The sequence below is a fragment of the Gossypium arboreum genome, chromosome 12 (assembly GCF_025698485.1).
Source record: "Gossypium arboreum isolate Shixiya-1 chromosome 12, ASM2569848v2, whole genome shotgun sequence".
NCBI lineage: Eukaryota > Viridiplantae > Streptophyta > Magnoliopsida > Malvales > Malvaceae > Gossypium > Gossypium arboreum.
Window position 1 is genome coordinate 89,575,418 of NC_069081.1, and position 7,030 is coordinate 89,582,447.

Here is a 7,030-nt window from a genome sequence, read left to right on the forward strand (position 1 = left end):
GAAAATCTTGAAGAGATTTAAAATATGATCCCTTGTTAAAGTATTGAAAATTTTTCGAGAAAGGGCATACTTCACGTTAATCGAGAAAAAAGAATTACATCCCGTAAGTTAGGACGCAATGTCTTAAATTCCCGAAACAAGAATAAATGCCGAAAAATTTATTTTAAAAGACATTCAATTATCTCGATTTTAGAGAGAAACCATATTCCATAAGTTAGAACACGATCTTTTCGTGATTCCCAAGATTATTTTAAAAGATCACATTTATTTTAAAAGGTCTGTTTATCCAGATTTATTGAGAAAATCAAAATCCCATTGTTAGGGAACGACTTTCTGAACTTCAAAACACGGAGTATCGATTATTTAAAAAAAAACAAATTTTAATGTGTTGGGTAAGATGTAACACAATTTGGTAGTACAATGTAAAAATAAATTATGGTGCTTGATATGCTTAACAAAAGAACAATAAATGCATAATATGAATAATATGAACATACTGAATAAACTAATTATAGTACACATAATGGTAATAGTCACACAACATACATCATTTTGATACCGATATTAATAATCAAAGAAAAACAAAATAAATAATATATAAAGCAATTTGAAATAAAAATATATAAAAAATAGTTTAAAGATGAATAATATATATAGAAACTTAAAATAATAATATATGAAAGAATTTAAAATAGTATATAATATAACAGTTCAAAATAAATACTATATAAAAACAATTTATAATGAATAATATAATATATAAAAGAGAACTTAAAATAAGTAATAACTAAACAGTTTAAAATAAATAGTATGTGAAGAGATTTAAAATAAATAACAAATTTGCAAAAAAGTAAATAAAAAATTTGAAATCAAGCTGATTAGGGATTAAATCAGATTAAAAATGAAATTAAAAGTGAAAACCATGACAAAATAGGCAAATAAGGACTAAAATAAACAGGTGCAAAAAGGCAGAGGAACAAATGGGCAAAAAAACCCAATCCCTGGACACGCGTCCCTTCCTAAGGGATCATTGAGCCAGGGACCGATTTGAAAAGCTAAACAAATTCTGTGGTTAAATTTATAAAATAAAGAGAAGTAAATGAAAGGACTAGATTAAGAAAAAAAATACGGAAGGGCCAGAGGGGTAAATAATCTATTAATAAAAAACACGCGGATTCCCCCTAGAGCTGGTCGGATTGCGCGCGGATGGCCCTAAACGGCGCCGTTTTGAGGCCACTGAAACATGCCTTAAATGATGTCGTTTGCTTGTTTTATAAAAGCAAAGATTTTTTTTTAAACACATTCTGCTATTCCCTTGAAAAAAAAAACAAAACACCCTTAAATCCTCTCAACCCCCTTAATTTTAGGCCATGAATCTGGCCATCGCCCGCCGTGTCGGCCACCGGTCGCCGACGACGGCGCCGTCGTCCACAACGGCCTGAAGGCCAAAAGTCACCTTTTTCAGTGGAATAAAAAAAAGGGTAAGTTTTTCTTTTTATGCACTTTTTAATATACGTTTATATATAAACAATAAAAAAGAAAGGGAAATAAAGAAATATTTGTATGTATAAACAGTTCAAAGAGGGAAAAAATAAAAATAAAAAGGACCTTTACATGTTTCTAACTTTGTTTTTCGATCTGCTTTGTTATTTTTCTGATTATTTTGTATGTTCGAATCTGTTTTTTTTTTGTTGTATTCCCTAATGTCTGAATAGGAAAAAATTACATTGGGTTCATATGGCTTTATAGCCATTTACAACTTGCTTTAAAAATGATTATTCTGCTTTTTGTTGCAGGTAAACGGGCGGTGCAACAGTGCTGCAGTGGCAGTGTCAAAATGGCAGAGTGCGGTGGCTAGTGGCGGCTTGATCAGAAGATCCTAGGTGCAGCACACCTAGGGTTTAGTTATTTTTTTGTTTTTTCTTATTTGGGCTACATTGTTGGGCTTCGGGTTTGGTTGGCTTTTATTGGGTCTGTAATAGGTTTAATATTAGGCTAATTTGTTTAGGTTGGCTTTTATATATTTTTAAATATAGAATTAAATCATTAAAATTTTGAGCAATTAAACAAAATAAAAAGAAACTTTATCCACTAAACTTCTATTGATTGCAAAAAATTTTAAACAAGGCAAGTGTTAAGACTTCTTCGGAATACCCTTCCATGATTGAATATCTTCATGAATCATGATCTCGAAATTTTCTGCTCAAAATCCTTTAAAAGATGCATAAAAATAGTCAAAGTAATCGGGTCAAAGTATGCCACTATTGCTCGGTACATTCATTGCTCGGTTAAAGATATGTAAAAATGATTATTCGATCGTGTTCAATGCCATGCTTGTGAGTGATTGCGTGAGCCATTCTTAAGAATCAAAATGAACACAGAATTACAAATGAAGAAATAAAGCAGAATGGACTCAATCAGAACATTTTAAATTTTAAAGATAACTTAGAATCTCAAGAATAATTTGGAAACATTTGGTGTAATTAACCCTTAAGACTTCTTTTTATATATAATTGGGAGAGAGGAATAGAATTGCTTAGGACCGAACACAAACTCTCATTCCTACAACATAATGCTCTTATCATTAGGTCAAGAAGTTGTTGGCATAAAACATAAGTTTATTGCTTTTACATTTTAGAGAACACACAGACATATTACTTTTATATTATTAGTAATTTTAACATTAACTCAAAGCATATAAGAAATCTTTGTTCAACTGCAAACAAATATTAAAAATGTGACTTAAGATGTCAATCAGTGTCCGACCAGTCAATATCCATTTCTCCCCAATCATCTTTAGGAACTCCAAGAGCTTTCCAAACTGCTTTCGAGGCATCAATGATGTTATTAGGACAAGGAGGCTGGTAATCATGCACTGAATCACATCCCATCGTAGAATCACATTCGTCCACAACTTTAGTCTTAACGCTTTTTCCATTGCCATGGATGTTGATATACTTCAAACACCTCTTTTTGTGGTTAAACCACCCGGTCGAAAGTGCCACCACAGGGTCATCATCTGAGTGGTAATGGTTGTCACATTCCGACCGTCCACCACCATCCCCGCCAGGCTCAAAGCTGTTAATTGTCAACTTTGCTTTTGTATGGCTCGACACAGGCGGAGAACATTTATACGTTGTGTAAAACTTTCCTTCTATTCAACAATCAGAGTCATTTTCTTGGTTGCATTTCCCCGGTGGAGGCTTTTTCCCTTTAAGCTTGCCACTGGGTTTGCACGTATCTGCTTCAACAACGAAACAATCCGTAATAATTAAAACAAAGCAAATGAAAAGAAAAACAGTGGAGAATCCCTTGATAAGATTCATATTGAATTTCTTTTGTTAACTCTTTGTTGATTGGTGCCAAAGAACATGAAGATGTGGGGGTTTATATAGAAATCAGCCCTCACAATTTTATAAAAAGTATCGCAAGAAGGTGAACAATGTGGCACAAAAGGTTAAAATTTGCCAAATTTACGTGGCTGGAATCATAACAATGTTAAAACATCATTGGACGAAGCAATATATGTTGGGAAATAAAGCATGTAAGCTTCTAGTTAATGGTTGTAGAGCCGGAAGCATCTTACATCAAAATGTCAACCAGTTCTTATACTTGGATAAAGTTGGAGATTTATTAATCTTTTTAAAGTTAAATGTTACGCTATACATGAATTTTAATTTAATGTATAATTTGACACATAAATTTCGATTTGGTGCAATTACATATATGAAATTTTAATTGTTGTTCGAATGTATCCATAAAGTTTTGATTCTGATTCAACTATACACATTTAAATAGATAAATACATCTCTTTATATTCATATTAGATAAATATAATTATTTGTGTATACAATGTGTAAGCCTAATTGATTTTATACTGATAATTTTTTAATAATTTGTGAAATTTGAATAAATCAAAATGTCATGCATAAAATCATAGTTCATGAATAACATTGCACATTTAACTAAAATTCATCTATACTTTTAGATTTATCCCTATTTTATTTTATTTTTTACTTAATATTGTAGTTTAGTCATTGATACCATTAGTGTTTTCGGACTAAATTTATTTACTAATTTAGTTGTTATGTCTGCTTGAATATATTGGTGGCAAATATATATGGAAATATTTTTTTATTACAAGTGATACTTAAATTATACTCAATTATTCAAAGTTATACTTAAACTATGCTATATATGGTTAGAAAAATAATAAACACAGAGATATGAGGATTTGTTTCAAAATAGTATGATTTTCTGAAAATTACAAAATTTTATGATGTTTAAATAATTTTACATAAAACATTTTCTGTTATCTCACAAACTTTCCAAAACTCATTTTCCAAACATTATTTTAAATAAAATAATACGACATAAACGTTTGCATAACTAAAAAAAAATTTTCTTTTCATGGTTAATCTAAAATATTAAATTTGATTGTTAATTAAATAAATAAACATCATTTTGAATTTTTTAAGGATTTAGTTGAAATATATAAATATATATTATAATTTAATGGGTAAACTACACCACATGTCACTTAAGTATTGCTTTTTTTTTTGTCACTCAACTATCAATTTTTTTTTAATTTGGACACCAAACGATTGCCTCTTTTCTTTTTTTTTTTTTCATTTCCATTAAGTGTTGTTAAATCTTTGGTGAAAGGGATAGGGATAAGCAAAATTCGGTTCGACTCAAAAAAATAAAAATATTTCGAATTTTGAATTAATTGAATAAAATTATTGGGTTTTCTCAAGTTAACTCGAATAAGTAATTCGAGTTTCAAGTTTGAGTCAAGTTAAATTTTATAATTCGAATAGCTCAAATAACTTGAATAACTCAAATAACAAATTTGTGTAAATACCGCTTTTAATCCTGTTAAATTTAAAATCAACAAATTGGTCTCTCTCAACAAAATTACAAATAAAATAAACAAAATTCAAAATATTTATAAAATTCTAAATTTTATATTTTTAAAATAAAAATAAAATTCTAAAGAATATATGAAAAGGTGAAAAATTTTAAAATTTTCTAAAATAATAATTTTGGAACCTAAATAAGTAAATTAATAATTCAATTTTATCATATTAAAGTATTTTTTCTTTTATTTTGCTCAAAGAGTTTTCAAATATATATGGTTTCAGATTAATGTGATGTAACATGTAATTATTTATACAAGAACAAGATTTTAATTTGACATGTTTAATTTTGCTTAATTTAACTCAAAAAAATTCACTAGATTTGAATCGACTCGAATTTTATTTCACTTAACTCGATTTGAAAAAAATTCAAATCGAGTTAGGATGATAAAATGAGACTCATCAACTTGATTTAATCGAAATTTTTTTACTTGATTCGATCGAATGCTCCCCTTAGGGAAAGTAGCGTAACAGTTAAAAAAAGGATATAATAACAAATTTAACCATCAATTTTTACACATTATAAAGATTTGGGCATATTATATAGATTTGGACACCCCTAAAGAAGGCAAAAGAAACATACTACGACTGCTTTAGGATATCCTTGCTTGACTTAATATTTTCATCAATTATGATCTTGAAAATTGCTGCTAAAGATCCTTTAAAAGATGCATACAAAATAGTCCAAGAAATCACAACAAAATTAGTAAGTGGCATTCAGTCCAATTGCATAGTGAGTTGCAATTGGTAGCACCAACACATCAAAATATGAATAAATTTGGTGCAATAACCCTTAAGACATAATTTTATTGCTTTTACATTTTAGAAAACACACCATGTATCACTTTTACATTATTAATTTTAACATTAACCCAAAGCATATAAGAAATCTTTTGTAGCACCCCAAACCCGACCTAGACGTTATGGCCGGATTCGACATGCCACATCGAAGCGTTCAAAACATTTTATTGTTGATCCAGAAAAACCTACTTAGTGTTTTAAAAGATAATTTCATTATAGGTTAAAGTGAATGGAAGTCAGGCACCGTAGGAAATCGAAAAGAGGAGGTGAGTCTACCGGACTACTTAAGTACCAAGCTCCCTTCGGATCCAATCCTAGACATGCACACCGCCATTGCCACACCTTAATCTCATATATATTTCTAGGAAACCGATTTGATTAAGTCATTTTTAGGAAAAGTGATTAATTTTCGAAAATACTTTCATTGCGGAAGCTTTGCTTGTTGTCGTGTTAATTTGAAATCAATTGTTGTTATTTTTTTTTTTTAAACGCGCCCTAAAGCTATCCAATTTCAACAGTTAAAATAAGTAATACATATCTTAGTAATACATATTAAAACCATCAAAATTAATTAAGCGGCCTTATTACATTTAAAAACCCAAACCTCAACATAAATAATAGGATGTCCTGTGACAGCCCTAAAGTGACCCTAGTCGGAAAGCGGTTTCAGGACCGCTAAACCGAGTCACCGAAGTATTTGAATATGATATTTATTGTCTAAAGTATGTGAATAAGAATGTGAGAAAGTTTTAGGCGTCGATTTAGTCGATTGCATGTGAATTTAGTTAATAGGACTTATGTGTGACACTTTTGAAAGGTGACAGGTTAATCTATAAGGACCTATTAAAGCATGTAGTGAAAACAATGGTTTTGCATGTCAAATACTCCTTTTTATACATGGTGGCCGGCCATGATGGAGCATATATTAGAATATGTGGTAAATCTCCATGAAATGGCCATTATTTTATGCAAAAGAAAGGAAATAAAATAAAAGAAATACTAAGTATAATAAAAGAAAGAGAAGAATGAAAGTGGGATGAAAAAAACAAGAGGAAATCGGTTCTCCTTGGCCGAATAGAAAAGAGGAAGAAGGAGATGAAGCAATTTGTCATCTTAGGCAAAAAATTAAGGTAAGAAAGTTTATGCTAGTTCTTGAAATTTTAGTGGATATTGAGTGAGATATCAAGTTATTTTGGTAACCCATGTTGAAATTTTGATTTTGGATTGAGTAAGGTTTTCGCTATGGAGATTAATAAGGGTGATGGTTATGTTTCATGCTAAATCTAGATGAACAATAGTAGTTGCTTACA

At 29.9% G+C, this 7,030-nt stretch overlaps 1 long non-coding RNA gene and 1 pseudogene across 1 annotated transcript; one reads left to right on the forward strand and one right to left on the reverse strand.

Moving 5' to 3' along the window:
* LOC108477564 (putative ripening-related protein 5) overlaps window positions 1–3,326 on the reverse strand; it is a 47,977-nt pseudogene extending 44,651 nt beyond the window's left edge.
* LOC128285632 (uncharacterized) lies at window positions 1,311–2,052 on the forward strand. The gene is made up of 2 exons (XR_008276146.1): window positions 1,311–1,481; window positions 1,797–2,052. It is a non-coding gene; the product is annotated as an uncharacterized LOC128285632 (long non-coding RNA).
* Window positions 3,327–7,030: the final 3,704 nt, after the last annotated feature.